General features: G+C 36.3%; 1 protein-coding gene and 1 long non-coding RNA gene across 3 annotated transcripts in view; both read right to left on the bottom strand.

The window, feature by feature from the left end:
• The window catches only part of LOC137855609 (uncharacterized), a 126,976-nt gene that overhangs the window by 28,450 nt on the left and 75,032 nt on the right, over positions 1–23,494 (bottom strand). The window lies entirely within an intron of this gene.
• Positions 15,443–22,334, bottom strand: LOC137855607 (uncharacterized). Its single transcript, XR_011095822.1, has 2 exons — positions 17,317–22,334; positions 15,443–16,545 (listed from the first exon to the last, which is right to left on the bottom strand). It is a non-coding gene; the product is annotated as an uncharacterized lncRNA (long non-coding RNA).

Here is a 23,494-nt window from a genome sequence, read left to right as displayed (position 1 = left end):
TTTCAGTAAGCTACATTCACTGTAAGGAAAGGGAACCTTGACAGCAATACTATCTGTATCTGCAAACTCTCTGGATACATCTGGAAAACTGTTTTATGCATTGACGGCAGAGAGGGCACCAATGAGATCAGAACTGAGGCAAAAAGAGACGAGCAGGAGTCTTTCAGGGGGCTGCCAAAGATAAGTGAGTTTTTGGGGCAGGGATGACATAAGAGACTAGGAGAAAATGATGAGCTTTTAGACGGGTAAAATGGTATTAAGAGGTGATGTTGGAATTCATGGAGAAATACAGGGAAGACTCCTGACTGAGCAGCACAGTCTGTGCTGCCAGACCAAAGGTCCATCCAGCCCAGTGTCCTGCTTCCAAAAGTGGCTAAAGCATGTTTAGGATCTTCATTAAGAACAGAGAGAAATGCATGCTTCCTCACATATGCACAGACTTCAATACTTGGGCTCAGGGAACTGAGGTAACTGTGGTATGACAGGAATCTCTCATCTGAACTGTTTTATTTCTGAGAATTACCTCACTTTAGGAAAGGATTCTCATTTTAGGATCATGAGTTTCCCAAAATACATTTGCTGGTAACCACCCTCTTCCAAACCCTGCACCCTTTACCTGTGCTTAGAGCTTTTTTTTTTTCTTTTCTTTTTTTTGTTTTGTTTTGTTTTGTTTCTCATACACATACATTCATAAGTGAAACTGATCAAAAATATGTAAAAAAAAAAATCTTTACTAGCCATAAGAAAATATAGTCCCTAGCTTTTGTTTTGCTTTCCATGAACAGCTGAAGAAACAAACACAAAACAAACACAGAAAGATCAAACATCTCAGGATGCATCTTAGAAAGAAGGGAGACTGCAGTGCACCTCAGTCTAGTGAAAGTGACTGAGAGTGCCAACTGTGGCATGTAACCTCTGGCTTCCACGAGGATCCAAGCAGTTATCAGGGCTGAGGTGACCATCCTGGTGTTTTATTTCAGCCAGAAGTCAGAAATTTCTTCAGAAATGAGAAGACACATTTTTCAATAAAAAAACAAACATCTTGTGAAGAGCTCTACATCAACCTTACAAAACACTGGTAACCTCACCATCCTGGATTTTAGCACAGAAGTTTTCATGTCACTCTGACTTAAACCCAAAAGAAAGTTTAAATGGTTTAACTCATGACTTTAAACTTGACCTAAACCATTTGCAGGGTCATAATCTTTTTCCAGTGCTAAATTCCAAGCTGCAATTAACCTGTCCATTTCTTTTATTGTCTTTCCAGACAGCTTCTGAAAATTTTTATTTGCAAAGAATTTTTGTCAGTAAAACATTTATGGCTTTCTTCCTAATAGATAAGAAAAATGTTTTAATGAACAAGATTAGTAAGTGGTATCATCTCAAGTTTAATTTGATTTATTAATGAGTTACTTTGGATTCATATTTTACTCCTATTCTAATTCTCTCTCTCTCTCTCTTTTTTTTTTTCTTTTTTTTTTTTCCCTCCTGTTTTCCCCTTCCAAGTTTCTGGCCTCTCTCATGAAGGGCTGGACTCGTACTCCAGGATCACTCCTTTAATTTCTAAAGAGCTTAAACATTTAGAAGCTCCAAAGAATTTGGACTTCTTTTATTCACCTGAAAACATAGGGACTAGTCCCCAGAGGCCATGAAAGTGTCAGATGAAGGATGACTCTACAAATCCTATCTGAACAACAAAAGCGTGTGTACATTCACAGAAACAGAAGTTCTATCACCACTGCACAGTCTTTTTGTCCTCTGACTGCATCTGTTCATGTCAGTGTTACCCCATAGAACTCTTCCTGCTTTGCCCTTCCTCTTATGCAAGTGTGCAGTGACCAAGTACTGAGTGGCACATAAAGAGTATTGTGCTGGCAACAAAAAGAAAAGGTTATGTCAAACCAGAATCAATAGCAGAAACATTAGAAATGTCATCTGCAGAGAGTAAGATGAATTTCTTCAACCATAGTCTCCTCTTCTCTAGTAATAAAATAAGCAGGTTATGAGCAAAGTTCAAATCTTGTCTTGCAGCATGTGCTTCACATAAAAATGCAATGATATAGTTATAATAAATAGTTTCTATTTTGAAATCACCTCCAAATTATCAACTCCAAAGAATCTTCATCTAATAATAATTCCGTTGCAATTATCATTACATACACAAGATTCAGAATCAGTCTAATTGTACTAATGGCCTTTGGAAGCAATTTGAAAACTGAAAGTTCTATAATTCAGAAGATATTTACAACACAGCAATTGGTTATATGACAAAAACATGTAGTTTCATAAAAGCCATCTGCTACATTGCAGGACAAATAACTGTGTTTTCTTTAGGCTACTCATCATGAACTTTGCTTTAGTAGAAAATGATGAAAAGGAAATCAAAAGTAGTACTTTAAAAATTCCAAGAGGAATGCATGATGTGACAAAACGGACAAAGTGGCACAACTTCAATAAAAATCAAGATTCTTTTCTGGGATTTTGATGGTAGTGGCTGGTTGTTTCTTGGTGGTTGTCATACGTTTTTCTTTGTTTCTTAGTTTTGTTAGTGTTGATTTGTGGTTTTTTTGTTTGTTTGTTTTTGTTTCTGTGTGCATCTGTTGTTAGTTGTTTTTTTTTTGTCAACTTTCGATGACATTATCTAATGAGAGCTAAGACAACTTATGGACATAGCTTGGTCTGAGTTTTGAGAAAATATTTCATAAACAGAAAGATGTTGAATTAATTAAATTCACCATGTGTATGCCCACAATGAAAAGTAAGGACTCAGACCTCTTTTTCATGTCAGATTTGCTTTGTGTTTCTGGGAAAAAAACACTTGAGACTAAACTCAATAATGACTTGAGAGTACAGGATTTTGTCCACACTGTCAGATCCCTGGCCCAGGTGAAATCTTGTATCCACAGTAAGATACATAGGCTCTGAATTGCATTTCTGTACCAATGAGTCTGGTGTTCCTGACGGTGCATTCTTGACCTATCATGGTCAATAAGAAAAACAAGGCAAAAGAAACAAATAAAAATGAAAACTCTTTCGTCATGCTGAAAGAGTAGTACTAATAAATACTGAGAACAAAACATGCATCCTGACTGCTGCATCTTTTCAGAACCTGACTGCCCTCATATGTTCAACCCAAAAGGTCAGAGTCTGCCTTTCAATACAGAAACAACTGTTCTTTGGAAGAAATGGAAACATGTCTCCTTTTACATCCTTCAAAGCGCAGGTAGCAAAAGAAAAACCTTTCTTTTCTGTATACATTTTTTAATTGTCTAGCAGCTGGTACACTCCTCTAAGAAGTAGGAAAGCCCTAGCTCTGACCACTGACTGCAGTTTGAAGGGTGGAGGTATTCCTCATTTTCTACTGCAACATCATCACTATTTGTCATTGTATACTTCTTGAAGAAAGGAAAGACACAGGAAGAGCAAACTGCTCTGGAACAGTAGTTCACATCCTCACCAAGGAGATGGGTCCTAGATTTTGAACTTTCTTTATGAAATGAAAATCAAATATAGGTGTAAGAACAGAGTTCAAGCTTCCTCCTCTGAAATGAATTTCCTAACTTTAGGTGCAAAACCAAGCTTCCCCTTGCAATCTCTCCTTCTGATCTCACAGATCTGGAATATCTTCTTGCACAATGACACAACTTTACAAGAAAGACAGGAGATGTTCTCTCTCATTTCCCACACTTTAGTACTAGCCTGAGAAGAGGTGTTAGAACTTGACATTCAACTTCTGTTCTAGATGCCTCAGGCCCTTTTGAATTTAATGGCTTTATGGTGTCTTAGTATGACTGAAGATTCAGGAGGTGTTTGTGAAGCCTCTTCTCACTCAACTCCCCTATGAATGAACCTCCAGTTATATGGGCAGTGGAATCTGTGGAAAGCTGAGTGCTCCATCAGAAGCAGACTATATGCAATGAAGCTGCCTCCCACACTGACGTATATCTCAGTTTTTCTGATTGAAAAGAGGTTAGTCATCTACCTAGAGAAAAAAAATTAATTACAGAGATTCAGACTCTCATATGAGCAAAGGTGAGGAAAAAAAAGACTGTTTAATCAAGAAGACTTAATAAGAAGTAAGACGGCAAAGAGATCATAATAAATGATTGACAAAGAACATAGAATCAGAGAATCAAAGAACATTGCAAGTTTGATGGGACCCACATGGATCATCAAATACAACGCCTGGCTACACCCAGGACAATCCATTAATCAAACCATGTATCTGAGAGTGTTGTTAAAATGCTTTTTGAACTCTGGCAGGCTTCCTGATGACCATTTCCCTGGGGAGCCTGTTCCAGTGGCTGACCATGCTCAGTGAAGAACCTTTCCCTAACACCCAGACTGACCCTCCCCTGTCTCAGCTCCATGCCGTTCTCTTGGGTCCTACTGCTGTCCCCAGAGAGCACTTCCTCCCCTCGTGAAGAAGCTGCAGGCCACCACGAGGCCTCCCCTCAGTCTCCTCTTCTCTGGGTTGAGCAAAACAAGTGCCCTCAGCTGCTCCTCAAATAACTTCCCCTCCAGACCCTTCACCATCTCTGTAGCCCTCCTTTAGACATCTCTAGTAGTTTTATGCCCTTCTTATGCTGTGGTGCCCAAACCTGCACATAGTACCGGAGGTGAGGCCGCATCAGCACAGAGCACAGCAGGACAATCTGTTCCAGCTAGCAATGCCATGCCTGATGCACCCCAGGATACAGTTGACCCTGTTGGCTCACATTCAACTTGCCATCAAGCAGAACTCACAGATCCCTTTCTACAGGTCTGATCTCCAGTCTGTCTATACATATATCCAGAGTTGCCCCTTCCCAAGTGCAGAATCTGTCACTTGCTCTTGTTAAGCTTCCTGTGGCTGATGATTGTCCAGTCCTCTAATTTGTCAAGATCTCTCAGCAAGGCCTCTACACCCTCAACAGAGTCAGCTGCTCCTCACAATTTTGGAGGGAATGTACCTACTCAGTGTACCTTTGAGTCAGGCTTCTAGCTCCTCTTGCTTGTTTCTCTAGATGTGTGCATTGTTGTAGAGACATTTCAAATGTGCTTCATTGTACCAAGCACCTCATGGAGCAGACTGAAGGATCTCTCTGGCATGCATCCCTCAGATCTGGCTTGCTGTTGCATAGTTTATCAACAGTGGGCCTGACTTTATCCCTCTCCCTCTTCAAATCTTGTTTAAAGCTCTACCAATCAGTCCAGCAAATTCCTGCACAAAATTCATTCTCCCTCCCACATCATCATTTGCCTGTTCATCAAGTTCCAGAGCCTCTTACCTGTTGTGTGATGGCACCTGAGAAGGCGAGTTGGGCAGGAAGGGGATTTGCATGCCACCCAAGGCCAAAGCTTGCTTCCATTCCTCCCTGTCTTAGGTTCCCTCCTGCTGCCTGTTGGTGAGAGTGTAGGGGACACTTACTTCTTGTGTTGTAGCTGGCTGATGTATCTGTCTTAAGGACAGTAGAGTATGGTTGCACCAGTCCTTCTCTGACACCCTGATGCTCTTCAACCTGCCCACTTTCTCCTGAAGCTTTAACACCAAGCTGACCAGCTCTTCTACCCGGGCATACCTCCCACAGGTGTACTCACTGCTGTCATCAGGCACTAACAGAAAACACAAGCACACCCTGCATTTTGAGACTTGGATGGCTGCATGTTTCCTTGGGAGATCTGTCTGGGTAGTTGTGTTGTTTCCTGTGGCTGGAGAAGCCACAGGGTGCACAGTGGACAAAAACTTTCTGCTGGGAATTGCAGATTGCATTGTCATCATTCTTTTGTGAGATAAAAATAAATACCTGAAGAAAGAAGGAGCCTGAAGCTATCTGCATTGTTTCCTGATTCTTTTTCCAGTTGGTATTCAGCTACATCAGAAGAGGTGATTTTGCAAGTGGGAAGTTCATTATTATTGAATTCTTCCAGGGTCAGCAACAATTTTTTAGGAAATTACAGGTCACATCTGAACTCACTTTAATTACAGAGGTAGCCTATTAAAAAGTTCATGTGTTGTCAGTTATTTCACAGAATTGCTTAACAATGTTTTTTAACAACTATACTTGCTACTAGCTTATCAGTCTAAAAGTTTTTCTTAGTTTTCTTTTTTTTTAAAAAAAATAAAAAATAAAGGAGGAAAAACTTGGGTGAAGACAAAAATATCATTTAAAACAGTGAGTCTAAACATTTTGAAAGGACATAAAGATATTTTGAAAATTTGTAAGGATGAAAACTTTGTATACCAATGAATTCAGGGATCTTTCAGAATGTGTATTGTAGAAGTATAAGTTTTGTAGAGATTTAATTTTTTGTCTTGGGTTCATCTGTTTTATGAAGAAGTTTAGAGATGTACAGAAAACATTTTTAGATAGATTGGCATGAGTTTGCCTGTACTAATACTTTCTGACTTAATATCTGCATCTTCGTATGAGCAGCAGCTGGAGAGTGTCCATCCTCAGTATTTTGACCTTCAGCCACCTGAAGGTGGATAACCCCTTGTTAAAAGCATCATGTTTTTTGTAGGTATCTGCAGTCCTGTAAATGGTAAGGAAAAGCTGTGATACGGTAATGGCTGTGTTGTTGGCAGTATTTCCTCTTTTTTTTTTTTTTTTTTTTTTTTTTTTTAAGAGTTAATACAAAGAATCAGCCTTACACAGAGGACAAGATAGACTTATTCTCCTAGTCCTACAGCAAGAAAAGTCCATAATATAAATCTTTTAATGATAAATCTGATTCTCAGTCCACATCTTTGCTCATTAATCATTCACCTTTTTCCTTCTGAGATGGGATCTGTTTTCTATAGTATTTCACAGCCTCTTCCCTTAAGAGATGAGATTTTGTAGCAGTGAGGTTCCCTGTGATATTTTTCAATAAGATGTCATCTTTTCAACAGTATTTTAAGTGAAAACACTTTGTTTTTTTAAATGTGAACAAATAAATAAAACCTCTCACTTAAGCACTGTCACTAGCAAATTTTAAACTACACTTAATCTTGCAAAGATGGTTTGTTGTAAAGTGTATTAGGAAATAAGAAGAAAAAGCATACGTATTGCTCTGATTGTAAATGCATCTTCACCTTAGTTCTGAAAAAGAACAAAGGAAGGAAGATCACATACTGGAGACTGGAGCAGAGTTTTCTGAGGAAAAGAGTAAAATACACTAAGATTTTATGATTACAAGACGGTAAAAAGTCTGGCAAGTAGATGTAATAAAATATAACAAGAGAGCAAATCTAGATGAATAATATCCCGTCATTATGCAATAAGCAGCAGGGGAAGTAGGAAAGCCTTTGGCAAATCTTATGGATAGCTCACTGCTGATAAAGAAAGCAAAAGAGGAATGGTAGATATCTGATATAATTCAAAATTTTAAGAAGGATCAAAAGAATAAGAATTATTTTAACTGTCAACTGGATGCTGAAATCACTCATTTGGGATGAAGGTTATATAATATTTACAAATTCTTTATTTGGTAACAGATAGTTTATGTCTCTTACTTAGAGAAGAACACCAGCCTATCCCAAAATAAAATAGCAAACTAGTGAATGGCTAGACAAAAATGACAAAGATTTACTTCAAGGTCTTTTTTTTTTTTTTTTCAAATAAAACTTTTATACAGAGGATTATTTTACTGTGATAGGGAAAAATATTGAAGAAAATTAGAAAATGGAAAAAGTACAGAGAATTCAGTTATTTTAACAAAAGAAATGGCTTATACTGCAGTGAGAGGAGTACTCAGTCCTACGTGTTTCCTGTTAATTCCTCCGGTATATATACACATTTTAAACCATTATTTATATAATGACACAAAATTGAAGAAAAGTATAAAATCCTATGCAATAGAAGACACATTAAAGTGGATAAAGATTAAAAATTACCTATGTAATTCAGAGAAAATAACGGAATTTAATGAGACTGCTAATACCTTCATAATTTTAAGTATCATCTACTACTGACCACAATGGAAAACACTTTGAAAAAGATTTGAGAGTGAAATGCATGAGGAATCACAGAGTTGACAAATTTTTTCAATTTGTTGGGGATGTGGAAATATTAGGAGAAAAATAACTTTTCTTACTTTCCTGTGCAACTAACGATAGAGTTCAGTCATACTGTCATACACAAATGCTACCAAAATATAGTTCTTCAAAAGAAGAGTGTACAGAAGACATTAATTCAGGCATATTTCTTTTACTTCTATTCTCTTAACGAACTGTGTAAACTAGAAGCCTACTCCAAATCTCAGTGGTATCTGAAGGAACGTATCATTCAAATCTCGTAATAGACTGGTATTAATAGTTTATTTTTGCAGGAAATCCTAGATACTGGCTAATACTACCAGTATATATGTTCACTCAGGGTCATGAAGGATAGTAAAGTTTACAGTAAACATTCTGAGCATTCAGAAAAATGTACTATATTAAATTATTTGAGTCATGAACTATCTTTCCCTCAGTTTTAGTTGGGTCCAGAACTATTTCCTTCATTATATATTTCCTCATCTAGCACTTGGTCAGCTCACTAAATCTGAGACCTGTAACTTGGGTCTCCAGACCTCATTTTGTTCACGACCCATCTTCTGAAATTTTCGAGCAAGCTAAACTCGATACAAGAAATGTGAGTTTCTAGTCTTCTGGTACATAACCTTTTTATTTTACTTATTTATTTATTTATTTATTTTTTCTGAAGGAAAAAAAAAGGTACAGATGGTCATCTCTACACTGGACTCACACCTTTTTGTGCAGCTCCCTAACATGAAGAAACTTGTAACATCTACTTCATTTCCCTCAAACTTTGGGCTGACAGTATCCAAGGATCTCTCCTCCACAGCTCATAGCTTTCCTCCTGCTCTCTGCAATTTTTGTGACTCACTGTACTTTCTCATACCTTAATTTTTATCAAAGCAAAAGCAGGACTCTTCTACTCCATATCTTTCCCTAGCCTGCCCTAACCTTCCTGTGAGTTTTTCAAGTGACTTCAACCTTTATTCCTCCTACATCCAACCTTTTAAAACTTCCTTCATTATTGGCTGTCTTCTTTTGTAGCTGCTGGTATACTGATTTCCCTTTCACTCTCCCTCTGCAGAGAACTCAAACTGGTGTCCTCGCTGAGGCAGCCTCTTCCCAATGTACACTGTATTGTTTAGGTGGCCTTGCCCCTAAGTCGGTACATCTCACTTGTTAACAACAGATTACATCTCTCATTCACTTAAACACACACCACTCTTAGTCATCTTGATCACCTAAGCTTTATTTCCAACATTTGTTTTATAGTATTCAATTCTTTCTGATCATGTCAAAAGCAGTGCAAAATCAAACAGATCCACTGACACTCTGTCAGTGTTCATAGAAATTGTCCTCATTCTCTATTCACAATTCTTGATGTTCCCATTAAATAGTACCATATACTGATGTGACCACCTGGAGAGGTCTGATATGGTGCAGACACAAGCCTGTACTTGTCATATAAGAAGACAATTTGAGTGGATGCACAGAATTGTAACTTGAGAAAGTGCAAGTTGGAAATACTGCCTTTTGCTTACTCACACCTACCTCTACGAGTACAGAAGCCTGAGGCAAGCATCAGACTGTGGTTCTGATCAGCTCTCAGTTAAAGAAAATCATTTTTGGAGTGATAAGAGTTATCATATTATAACTCTTTAGTAACTAGAGGCCTCTCCAAAGTAGGCAGATAAGTGGTTGGTCATAGGGTAAGGGGTTGGTCATAGCTAGTAAACTTAAAGTCTTTTAAATGACCTGCTCATTTCAAACAGAATTAATGTTCAATGACATTCACCCAGATCGGGAGGAAAAGATTTCTTGTGCTGGCCCTGCCTTTTTGCATTAAGCAAACAGCTTTTGAAGAGTCCTTTATAGCACTATAGAAAGTGTCTCCTACAATGGGTCTGAACAGAGATGATAATTTACAAAACCACATCCTTAACTGCAGAAATTTCTGACTGAAAAGATAAGCCTTTATGCTTGTTGTATCACACTGTGTAAAGATGAGACTCAGAGATAACATCAAACTTTACTCTGCTATCCTGGAAAGAGTATTATTACAAATACAAGACATGAGAAAGCTATCTGGATAGATCAGTTAAAATATCATATGTTCTTTTTATTGCTGATGTCCCTGATTTTTGTGTTATTAGAGGACATGCTTCTTGATACTGCAGTTACACTGGACTCCTCAAGCATCCTTTTAAGTTGGCTTGTATTCACTGCAGAAATAGCATTTGAAAGAATGTTAAATATCTGTCAAAATATCTCTGAGCACATCCAGTTTTTCTTCCAGATGTTGCCAAGTTATTCAATATGCAAATGAGTACAATTGTCTGAGGGGTGGGTCATGTCTTTCCACTTGCAAAATGATAATAATGGTAACAATAATAATAATTAATCAGCTAACAATGATAAATAAGCAAAGCGAAAGAAATCTTAGAAAAAAAGCAGATAACACAGATATAAGGAAACAATAACTAAACAATCAGAAAAACCTATTATCAGCCGTTAGCTTAATTCTGCTATATGAACATAAGAAATGTATGCTCTGAGGCAAGAAATAGATAATATTTGATGTGAATCTGGGGAAGTCTCCAGATCGCTCACAAGAAAACCAAGAAAACAACCTGAACTCATTCCAGGTTGCAGCTGACCCACCTCTGAAAGGCAGGATACTCCTCCAGTCTATCTCACACTTCCCTGAGCTTGTACTGAGTCAAAGTAAGGTGATGTGGTTAGGACATGATTTGGTTAAGTGTATGTTTAGATTTAAGCATGTTCTGATTATGGCTTTGTCTTCTTCATTTCACTGGCATCAGTTCACATCTTTGGGCCTTCAGTAAAATACAAGCACTGACCTCCTTTGTAAAACAATTTGAGATCTACTGATTAAAATTGTATTGTTTTTTATATAAACAAACAAACAAAACAACAACAACAAAACAGTATTACTCTGTAAACTGAAACCTTTGCCTCACATGTATCTTGCAGCTTCCTTGACTGACAGCTTTTTTGCTCTCAGCTGCCAGGAAATCTTGACCCCTCTCAAAGTAGCACACCCATTCTCTTGAGGACACTCAAGCTGATGTGAGCTGTTTGAGGGACTGCCAGCTCCCTTCCCTTGCAGCTCAGCAGAGTGAAGATACTACTCAAACACTCAATGTTATACGAAAACAAGCACACAAGTCATAAACAGCCAATTCCACACAGGAAAAAGAGGCACATTTTGGGAGGGGCCCTCCCAGCAATAACATTCAGAGGTTGTTAGTAATTTGCCTTGGGTTGAAAACACATAATTCTTTGTATTATTGAAGAGTCCAGATATTTCTAAACAGCAAGATGGTTGCAGAAAAGCAATATGAGCTACACCTCATCATTGATATCTGCATGGAAATAGCATCTCCTTTTCATTGTATGCTAGCTTTTTCCTCAGAATTATTTTCCTAATAATCATATGGCAGTTGGCAGAAGAATGTTTAAAGGTTGGACTAGATGATCTTAGACACCTTTTCCAAAATAAATGATTCTACAATTCTCTGGAATTTTGCATCTCACTTTCAGTTTCAAAACAAATTTGTCTACCACACAAAACAGGGGAAAAAGGATAAGGAACAGCTCTTTGTCTCCTTTCTCTTTCATTTGAACACAAGTTGCAATGCACCTAAACAAGAGCAGAAATTGCAAATGTCATTTCTCTTCCCACAAATGGTACAAATGAATGACAGCAGAAACTATTTCTCCTGACCTAGGTTGACTGCTCTCAAGAAAACAAAAAGAGAAACAAACACAAAAACACATTCAAACATTCCGGTAGACTCTTGCTATGAATCCTAGTCTCTGAAATTCTCTGGGCATTATGATTACGTCAGTCTCTACATCATTATTCCTAGATTTCAGAAATGTAAAGTAATTGAAAATAATCTAAAATAGGAAGCTTCTAGCCTATACAAAATGTACAATGTTATAATTAGTTCTTCTGAATTCCTATCAAATTCAGTTTTTAAGATTTTTTAATTCTCATTTTATTACTGTTAGTGACTTTCTCTCAGAAGGAACTGTGGACTTCAAATGCTGAGCCAAATATCCATTTTTCGCTGGCTTTTATATGCTATTATAGTGGCCTTTCTGGATCTGATACGTGCAAATCAGAAATTCTTATTCATGTGAGTAACCCTTAGCCCTCTCCCCACGACATTCTTTTAGGGAAACTGAACATGTGACTAAGACTCATCTATGCTGGTCAACTATGTGAAATTAAGTCTAAGCAATTTTTTTTTTCTTTTTTATCCAGATAATAAGGTCTGACTTTTTGCTGTGTTTAGAAGCCAAATTGCTCTTAACTCCAGTCTAATTTATCCAATGCTTTACTCAAAAGCTCACTTAATTTTAGATAAAGACATGCTGGCAGTCTATCAGCTGAATCTGATACTTTCTGGTTTCTTGCTTCAGTCTCATATACATCTCTTCTTCTAAAAGAGTAGCCTGCCAAATCCTTTCAACCATATGTTCCTTGAGTATTTCTTTACTTTAGGAAGTAACAGATGCCTGCCTTGGGGGAAAAAAACAATTTATTTCTGTTACTTAGTTCCAGTAAAGTAGCAGAGTTATTTTGCTTTAAGGAAAGGGCAACTAAGCCTGAAAGGAGACTTCTTTTACCTTTAAGAAATATTACATAAGTGGTTTTTACTGAATAATTTATGAATTTATAGAGAGGAGTTATTCAAAATAGTTCAAAATGTACATTCGTCATAACCTTTTCTTCAGCTTTCCACTAATTAATGCTTCTGAAAATTCCTAATTTTAAGTTTCAGGAAGTATCCATGTTTAGAAAAGTACTTCATTTTATGTTTGCAATGAAATATACATGAGCTATTTTATAAATTTTAATGAATCTTTATTAACTTTGGTCAGTTAACATTATTCATTAACAATTTATAAACATTTCAACTTAGCCCTATTATGCAGCATTATAAACTCTTATGAGAGTGTTTGATACAAAACAGGCATAAGAACAGTTCTGAAATAAGGAATAAAACAAATAATCCATAGACTGCTTGCTAACTCAAATGCTTCTGCATATGCTAATAACATACTTTTCCCAAATTAAACTTTCAGGAGCCGCAGAAATGTGAGTGGGTTTCATTATGTGAGTGGGTCTACAAGGATCTAGTCATGCCTAACTTCAGACCCCAGACAGTGCTACACGCTCAATCTGGAAACAATCCCATCTAGGAGTTATTGAATTCACCTAATACTAGCTCCAGCATAAAATGTAATCTGGGATTAAGGTTCAATTATGTTAATTCATTCATTCTGGAAAAAGTAATTTTCTGCATATCACTTATTGATCTTGGATTTTTCTAGGCAAATCTGGGTGGGGTTTGCTTTGTTAAAAAAAAAAAAAAAATGTAAAGGAAAAAGAAAGACTTATCTTTTACAGTAGTTCTGTATAGAGGTTTTGGACACAGCCTATTCAGCCTTTAGTGAATACTTTCTGCGGCTTTCTGATAACCCTGCTGTATCTGTATCACTTACACTCTTGTTATTGTTACCTCCTCAACATCAGCAGGAATCCAACATGACTAGTTCTGTTCTAGAGAAGAAGGGCAAAGCTCTGTAAGGTTACCCACAAATCAGGTATGCATGCTGTGAATATGAACCGAACTTTCCTACAACATAGGCATTAAACAGATGAGCTGCTAGACTGCAGTTCCTCTGGGAGGAAAGGGCTGGCCTGACACAGGCACCTATGCGGGAAAGTTATCTCAAGCATCAGGAAACAGAGCTCTGCGGATGGGAGCTGTGTCTCAGCTTCCACGTGCACTCATTATTCTTTACCTAACTGCCTCTTCACTCAGCATTTGGGATTTTCTGATCATGCCTAGCTGTTTAATTAATATAAGATGCTCTAGCGTTGTGAATTACTCTGCACACCCAAGTCAGGTGTTTCAGCACAAAACATACACCTTGCAGGGATGCTACTTCTACATTACTCTCTCATTTCAGAGGATCAACCTGGCACAGGGCAGGGGTTTGAATCCAAATGCCCAGTTGTAAGAGCCCTCACCACAGACCCTCATTTTAGGCCAGAAGCATGTACTAAGCAGGACCAGCTGAGCTATGCACTTCCAATAAAATCTGTCATAGCAAGAAATTTCACCAAACACATTTTATTGTCAGAGGAAAGAGAAATTGGGAGAAAATGGCATTGCTAGGAGCATATGAAGTATATAACAAAATACAATTTGTTGAGGATGCAGGTAAAGGAAAACATTCCCATTGACAGAATGAGTTCTGTGGGCATATTTTACTTTTTTGTCAGGCCTCTCAATCTGTTTGATCAATAAAGTGAATGTTTTAAGCCACTCCAATCCATTCTATACTCAATATCTTAAAATCAATTCATTGGTGTTTTCCATAGACAGCACACCACAAGTCGCTTTCCGTCTAATCCATCCACAAAATGCATTTTGTCCAACTATTGAATCCTCTCCCTTGAATGAAATACATTCCATCAAACCAAGCCATCTGCTCTTATGACAGTATGAATTCTGCCTAATGTGATATGCAGTGCATGAGGAGAGGCATTTAATCTAACACATATGTTTAACAAATGGGAATATTCCTTATTTGGTAAGACACACCTTTGTTCTTTATGAATTTTAAAATACTGCACCAGTGTAAATCAAAAGATGAATTCTATGTAGGTTGTGAATGAAACTGTGAATGAAACTATTTGTAAATATTATTTACAAAATATTTCTAAAATCTTTTATCATTAGAAAATTCTGGGACAAGGGAATATTAGCTCACTTCATACTTTGTAAACTCCATTAATTTAAATGAAACCATTAAAAAAATGATCTAGTTTATACTCCAAACCAGTTTATAGCGGCTAACTAAGGTAGCTGTGTAGAGGCAGGTACAACAACTATGGTACTATACTAGGAATTCCCTGAAACATGCTTTCTGCATTCAGGTTGGTCATTATTGGTGAATGGAAATCTCTTTATTTACTCCAAAAATGCCAGAAACAAAACTCAACTCTTTTTGAAAAGAAATGAGATGAAATATGACCTGAATGACATACATTAACATTTCTGACATCTGGTCCAGGAGTCTGTTTTTGCTGTGAGCCAGGGATATTTCATGGGTTGCAAATGAACACTGAAATTGTAACCAACATGTTATTTGTACTCTCCTCCTTCTTCCATGTGAATCACTCAGAGCTTTTCTATGTGGAAAGTCTGGACAGGATATATATGTACATGTGCAGTTTGGGTAAAAGGTTTTACTGGCATGAGTTTGAGCTGACTGCATTAATTCACCATAACCTTCCCAAGTCATCCCAAACAAAAGTAGATAAAATATTTATCTTAGCATGGCTTAATTCATACTATATGCCACTTTCTACAATACTATAATTATTTTAAGTATTGTTATCATTTGGGCTGAACATTTTCTTTTTCTTTTTTTTTTTTCTTTTTCTGAAACAGCTGCTTATATACACCAAAAAAATACGAAAAGCAGCTGAAATCCCTTATAGAACCAAACAGATGGAAGGATTATAACCTCTATCAGAACAGAGGTCTGTATGTGGGCTTGGGGGAGACTCACTAAAAGCACCATTTGGTGATAAACTTAACACTTCAGAAAGGAAAAAGACAAACTGGAATGTTGAGAGAGAAGCAGCAGAAAATCACGTCTGATTGGGTACTGCAAAATGACCTTGAGAAAAACTGTGAGGAAATTTCTGAGCTGAGTGTATCTGAAAAGAAGCTGGGAACTCTCCTGTTGAAAATAAATAAATGAAATAAATAAAATAAAATAAAATAAAATAAAATAAAATAACATTCCTGTTGAAAATCTCCTGCAAAGGAAAGTATGTTTTCTAAAGTTTTAATTAATAAACAAGAATGACTCTGTTTCTCCTCTCACTCAGCCATGTGGTCCCAAACTTTGACAAAAGTACCCAAGGAAAAAAAACGTGACAGATCTTTAGAATTCCATTTTTCTCAAGAATAAACCAAGAAGCATTCTCTCTACTACTTGCAAACACAGCTGCTCTACTTACTCTAACTCTTAACTACACATCTGACAAAATTCTAAATCCTTTCCCCAGTTACAGGATTTTTTTTTTGTCATTATTTTTAATTATATCTAATATCTTTTCACATCAAATAGAAAATCAGTTCATATATATATGTTCTGATATTTATCAGGGCAAATACACAATATGATCAATATCTAAGAACAAGCTTAATGACACAGGGCAAATTTTTGTCTAGATTTTATTATAGAAAAGCAAAAAATATCAGATGAGGCACACATACATGCTTGAGGCAAAATGTGAGCAGCAGAAAGGCTCTAATGAGCTGACACAAGCATCCAAAATTGGAGGAGATGACGTACAATACAGCAATGGCATCCAGAAGCTTCATTTTCTGCAGGACTTGGACCTGATTGAGTTCCGTGCAGAGGGTTGCCCTGCATCCCATGGAGCCGTATTCACCTCTCTTCAGGATCAGTGCTTTCAAGTCAATATGTTTCACCCAGAAGTGCTAAAATAAAATGTTCAGTTCACCTATCTGATACTTAACTCAGAAGAAGGTCAGAAAGCTTAATTTGGAAAATACTTTGAAAATCTTGGATAAAATATGTGCTCTCTGTGTACAGTGAACAACTTTTTCCTCTACCATTTAATAAAAGCTAAGTCAAAAGGCTCTTCACTGAGCAAATGAGTTTGAATTGCTGACAAATGCACAAAAATTACTACTTAATCAATATTTTATTTTATTTTATTTTATTTTATTTTATTTTATTTTATTTTATTTTATTTTATTTTATTTTATTTTATTTTATTTTATTTTATTTTATTTTATTTTATTTTTTCCCCAGGCTGCAGGTTTTTGCATGCCAAAGTCCTATAAACATAAAAACTGAAATGAATGGATCACCAAATTCACAGCATCACTTCTTATTGAAAACAGTGTCAGGCTTTAGATCTCTTCATAGCAGAGAATCCTTCATTTGAAATGGTAACACCTAAAAGAGACTGATTCAAAAAAGGTCTGCATGTGCAGAATCAGAAGTAGAATGCAAGATATATCCACCTGCTCTGCATATCTAACCAACATTTTGTGGCTCTGAAGTCTTCTGACAGACCTTAACTGTTACCTTTTTCTGTTGAACCTGAATTCCAATACACCTGAATCAATTGCTTCTTTGCATCACAAACCATGAAATTCCCCATTATCCAGGTAAAGGATAACAAAGATAATATCGGAAAAAAAAAAAGAAAAAAAAAAAAAGTAAAAAGGATATTAGCTTACCATAAAATTAAACTTGTAACTTTTTGCAACTGGGAGGTATGATCTGTAAAAGGCTGACTCATGCAAGATAAGACAGTGTCGCTTCCTTCTATTTTTGCAGTACCTTGAAAACATGAAGAGTATTTTACAAGAACTGAAAACTTTTATAAAGGAGAAAATAAAAAAAAAAAGCAATGCTTGTTTGCTTTGATAGGGAAAAGTAGAAAGTTTTATACTTTTTGTTACCTTTCCAATACTGAAGATCATGAAATAAGACAGAGTTCTCTGATCACCCACAATACATTTTTTTAAAACACAGAATCATAAAATCACAGAATATCTTGAGTTGGTAGGGACCCACAAGGATCACCGAGTCCAACTCCTGGTTCCACACAGTACCACCCAAAAATCAGACTGAGACTATTGTCCAAATGCTTCTTGAACTTTGGCTGTCTCAGTGTTATGACCACTTCCCTGGGGAGCTTGTGCCAGTGCCTTCTGGGTGAAGAACCTTTTCCTGACACCCAGCCTGACCCTCCCCTGTCCAGCTCCATACCTGATGAACCCCAGGATACGGTTGGCCCTTTTGGCTCATATTCGTCTTTCCATCAAGCAGAACCCCCAGATCCCTTTCCACAGGGCCTCTTGTCCCCCCATTTGTATGTATATCCAGAGTTGCCCTTTCCCAAGTGCAGAATATGGCACTTCCTCTTTTTAAATTTCACATGGCTGGGGATTGTCCAGCCCTCTAATTTGTCAAGATCTCTCCACAAGACCTCTCTACACTCAACAGAGCCAGCTGCTCCTCACAATTTTGTGTCATCTGCAAAGTTACTCGGTGTACTTTTGAGTCCTGCATCCAAGTCAATTTTGAAAACATTAAAGAGAACTGACCCTAAAACGGAGACCTGCAGAACCCCAGTGGTGACAGAAATTTTAAAATATAAAATATAAATATAAATATAAAATATAAATATAAATATAAAAAATATAAAGTGGTGCTAGAAATTTTAAAATATATTTAATTTGCTCAAAAAGATATTGGATATTGGCTTGAAAAATAGTTTTAAAAATTATTACCAATGTTCATAATTAAGTATCAGGATATGGAATTTAAGGTTTCTGATTTAGGCTGTACATATCCATTATAGTCATATTATTACTGTTCAATATAACCAAGTTTCACAGAAATTTATAATGCAGTCCTTGCTAACAGGTTTTTATGAGTCATAACTTTTTTTTTTTTTTTTTTTTTTTTTATATATATATCTCATTTGCAGTACAGCCTCCTTTCCAGTTCATAAATACATAATCATTCTTTATATATGTCTCCATTTACTTAAAGGTATTTCACAAGTGTTTGGATCTATAGCATTGCTCCTGGTTTGTAATGTAATACTTAAAATTCTTCTGAAAGTAAGAATATAAATCAGACCAACTTGCCTAGCCTGTCTTCAGAGACCTACTGTTTAAGAAGCTCTATGTTAAAGATTTCTGATTTTGTTAAAGCAGAAGATTTGAAATGAAAGATTCCTGAACAAGGTTTGTATCTCAGATCTGACAGAGTCTTGTGGGAGTGATATAACCTGTGCTCTGATATGCTTTTGACTCTGGTCAAAGGCACAACTCCCACTGGCTTCAGGCAGTAAGAACTTGCTCTTTGCTGTCAGCAACACACAATTTTGCTAAAAGAGGAACCTCAGCCATACCAAAGCAAGATTTATCCATGTGTGAAAGTGGTCTGATTCTGTCCAAAAAACACTGGTCTGCTTTTTTTTTTAAGTGCTTGTTTTTTGTTAAGTTCAGAGCAGATATTTTTACTGCTATGAAAGAAACCCAGATACATTTTCACTAAATTGAACAAGTAAAATTATAAAAACAACATGCCTTCAACATTGTTAGCACGGGAGCCTTGTATGAAACTATAACAACAAAGCAGCTATGAGCTATTACTTACACTTCTTTCTGATAGATTGCTTTTGACTTCAGAAGTTGAGTGAAGCAGAAAGATGAGTCTTGTGACTCCAACGGGGGATATTGTGTTCATCACATACTTAGCATTTTGTCCAATATAAAGTTACTTTTTCTTCAGTCAAAATTTTAACCATATGAAGCAAATGGTCTCAAATATCAAAAAATAGAATCAACAACAACAACAACAAAAATAAATTGCATGCTGATTATTATAAACTGGAAGTTAGGATATCAAATCTGGCCCTGTTTTAATACCCAGTTTAATTGCTATGTTTCTCTTGAATTTGAATTTAAGAATTGTATTTGGTTTTTAGTTTATTATCACTAACTGAACCAAAAAAAAAAAAGAATATTTCTTTCACTTCAAAAACATCTGGTTCTGCAAAACATTTAGTACAGAAACATCAGGAAATATCTATTTAACCTTGGAGGGACATGAAAGCATCAGTTTGGAGGAGTCTCATATCCTAGGAGGAGGATCCTCATATCCACCAGAAATGTGGTGAGCCTTGTCTACCATTAATCTCTGCTCAAAGTATCCCAGGACACTGATCAAAAAATTTTATTACATGGTAAGATTTTACCTATAACAACTTTGCTACAGGTAAGATGCTTCCAAGCTCTGTGGTATTAAAAATACTTCAGTATTGGTATTTGGTTTGAACCAAAGTGTGAAAGAAGGAAGGAAGGAAGGAAGGAAGGAAGGAAGGAAGGAAGGAAGGAAGGAAGGAAGGAAGGAAGGAAGGAAGGAAGGAAGGACATTGATATTACATAATATCATAATATAATATGATATGATATGATATTATAATAATATAAATACATAATATTCATACTATTTTCACAATATTTCATAAACCATACTTTAGTTTCTGTGCAGATATATTTCATGAATGTTTATGAAGGCCTTCTTTCTCATCCAGATCTTCACTTGCTTTGATTTCTTAAATAGTGTTTGGATGAGATTGTTACCTTTATAGAGTACAAAAGACAATCAAAAAATGTAGAGACACAACAGAGGGCATGATCATTTTCCACGGGTAGCTTGAGTAGGTGGTAGTGATAAAGTAGGTGGTCACATTAAACTGCGAGATCAAGATGATGGCTGGGCACCCAACAACTACTGTAAAGCCCACCATAGAGAGAAAAACCCTTTCATCAACCCAAATGCCTGAGTTGTTTAGAGATGCAATAGTGGTAGCTGATGAGTAAGCAGGTAAGATGACTACCATCAATCTTTCATGCTGATGAAAATGTTGCCTAAACATAAAGGAGGAAAATGAAAGTTCTGCAGAGGATTGAAATATTATAAAAGGGCTTCCTCTCAGGGTGGCTTATTTTAATCTAGCAAATTCACCTCTCCAGAACTTTGCACTAAAATTCAATAGTTTCATTGAGATAGTTATTTTCTCTCTGCAAACAAGAAGAACATAATTCAAAATCATAAGTATTACTGAGTCAAGGTGAGCCTATAAAAATGTGCCACTTTCCTTTCTTAAAAAGACAAAAGAAAATAATATCAAATGCTATTAACACTTATGAACTACCTTGAAGAGATGCAGAAAGTAAAAATTAGCTGTAAACTGGCTACTTCAGGGCTGTAGCACTTCTATTGTGCAAAATATAAAGGGCGATTAACAAACCTTTCTGGAAAGAAATAGTGACAGTAACTCCTTGAGACTGAAGGGTAAGTACATAGCAGTCAATTACAGGAAGATAGTAAAAATAAAATAGTTCTGTGATACAAGATTCTGCTAGATATTTCTGAATTTATCCTCCAAGTGTGTGTGTAAGTAATTTTTCCTTTTTTTTTTTTTTTTTTTTTGGTTTGTAGATTTTAAATATTTTTAGTAAAAAGCAGTTTTAAAAGCCTCTCCTTCCCTAATTCAACATTTTTATATATATGGAAACACATTTGATGTATGAAACCCGTTACTCCTCTTGCACATTAACTTTGAAGAAAGCTTATATACCTTATATATATCAACTAATACCTATCTTTGTATATTACAAATGTTTAAAATGGTACTCTAACACTGGGGGGGGTGGGGGGGAGGAGAGAGGGAGAACACCAAAATTGTAGCGCTGAACGATACCCTTTTCTTGCAACTTTGTCTGTTCTGTGATTTCAGGATGAATCTAGGTCAAATCACACAAATCACACCACCATTATTGTCACCTTTTCCCAAGCTAACAGGAGTGTGAAACTGAAAAGACTAACACCATGTTATTCAAAAAAAAACACCAGAAAGAGCTTGGGATAAATTCACGACTCATGTAACTCTGTGCAATCAGTTTAAGTTAACTGATTTTAAGTCAACTGATTTGAAATAAAATATGCCAGTCTGATTTGAACCTACGGTTTTGTCTATTTAGTCTATTTATTTGTTGATCTTCCCTTCATAAGTACCGCTGTATCTAGTGACTTTTCTAAATTTGGTACTATAATGATAGGAATAATCTTATTTTACCAATAACAATCAATATTTTTTTGTTTGTTTTTCAGGCTACAGAAGACATTGTTTAATCTGTTTGGGTTTTGTTCAGGTTTTTTGGTTGGTTGTTTTTGTTGTTGGTTGTGGTGGTGTGTTGTTTTGTGTTTTTTTTGGTTGTGGGGTGGAGGAAGAAGGGACATTTGCTGTGTATGAAAAACATTTACTGAGTAAATTAACTGGCAGACATGGTAGATAGCTCTCAGGTATTCAAACTAACAGTTAATCATTTCCACTGTGTGGGACAGGAATGGGCTGAGGCAGATTCTGGTGAAAGCATAAGCCTAACACTTCTCATACCAACCTTGCAGCAGCCTTACCTATAGACTTAATCAATTACTATGGAAACATTGTTTCAGAATATTCTGAAATATTGGGCAAAACTTCCTTCAATTAGAGACCAACATTATAGGCAGTGGTGAGAGCAGGCTTCAAGAACTTTCTTCTAGCATGGATCATCTCAAAAAATCAAAGATCAAGACAGAAATTTGTATTATTGCCCTTCGTAGAAAACTTGCTCCATTATTTGTATGTCATATTTATAAAAAATAATCTATACATTTATTATCTATAAAATGACAGTTGGTCTTATACCACCCAGCATGCTTAGACAATATGGATACTATGATAACACCATCACAGAGTAGAAAGGAAGTGAATAATTATGATGAATTGGGCAGAATATAAGAATTCAGGTAACAAGAGAGAGGGAGACAATTTTCCCTGCTGGAACTTTATAGTTTATGTATTAAGTTTATATATTAATACACGTGTACCCATAAAGAAAAAAAAATGCTAGAAGAAGTCATAGGGGAAATAATCACAGGAAGGCATGAGAAAAAAGTCCAGACACAGATGGCTACTACTGGTATTTCTTGTACAGGAAATATCACAAGGCAACACATCAGATATTAAGGAAATAGTGTATTTGGAAGTGAATGTATATTGTGTTTAAAAAGATCGGCCATCCTGTCAGAAACAGAAATATTCTGTGTAGGAGGTTTGGAGACTGTGATCTGTGATTCCTTTTGACACCCCAGCAGCTCCACTCCCTTCCTTTTGCTGGAGTCCCAGGCAAAGATAATGGAAGGCAATTCAGGTTCAGATAGACTGATGCAACCAGGTCTTCTAGTGCTAAGCAGAATAAAATTTCCTCGTGTGTAGCTGTTTGATCTATTCCCTATGCCTTTCACTGGCATTTTTAATTTATTTATTTATTTTTGTACCACAATCAGTTACTCAGTCTCTAGTCTTTCCCATCACCCTGGTGCCACCACAGCAATGTATTTACATTTCTATCTGAACTGCCACAGCACCTAGGATCTGCAGCAGGGAATCCACACCATTAGCCCCTGTACCCTCAGAGCAGAAAGGACAGTTCCTTTCTAGTTTACAATTTCCTTTTGTTTTGTCTCCTGCAAACAGTTCATCTCTGCACCGAAAGGTCTTCTCTTTATTTCTGCTTGTTTCCAGATTGAGACCTTCTCTGAACCTTCATTATTTCAGTGGACATAATGCATAAATTCATAATGAAATGCAGAAAACAATTACAAATCTCTTTAGACTAATTTTTAGAAGTTATTTTTTCTTTAGTAGAAACAAATTCATAAAAGTTTTCTTGAATTTTAGGAGGTTAAATATTATAACTTTTAACTTATTTTCTTTTAAAAATAGAAAGAATGTTTTTAAAATAAGATTAAGGAAAAGTTTGCATGCGCAAAGCCACTATTTTT

This window comes from Anas acuta, chromosome 4, assembly GCF_963932015.1.
Source record: "Anas acuta chromosome 4, bAnaAcu1.1, whole genome shotgun sequence".
In the NCBI taxonomy this organism is placed as follows: domain Eukaryota; kingdom Metazoa; phylum Chordata; class Aves; order Anseriformes; family Anatidae; genus Anas; species Anas acuta.
Note: the sequence above shows the minus strand (reverse complement) of the source record. Positions and strands in the feature narration are given on the sequence as shown.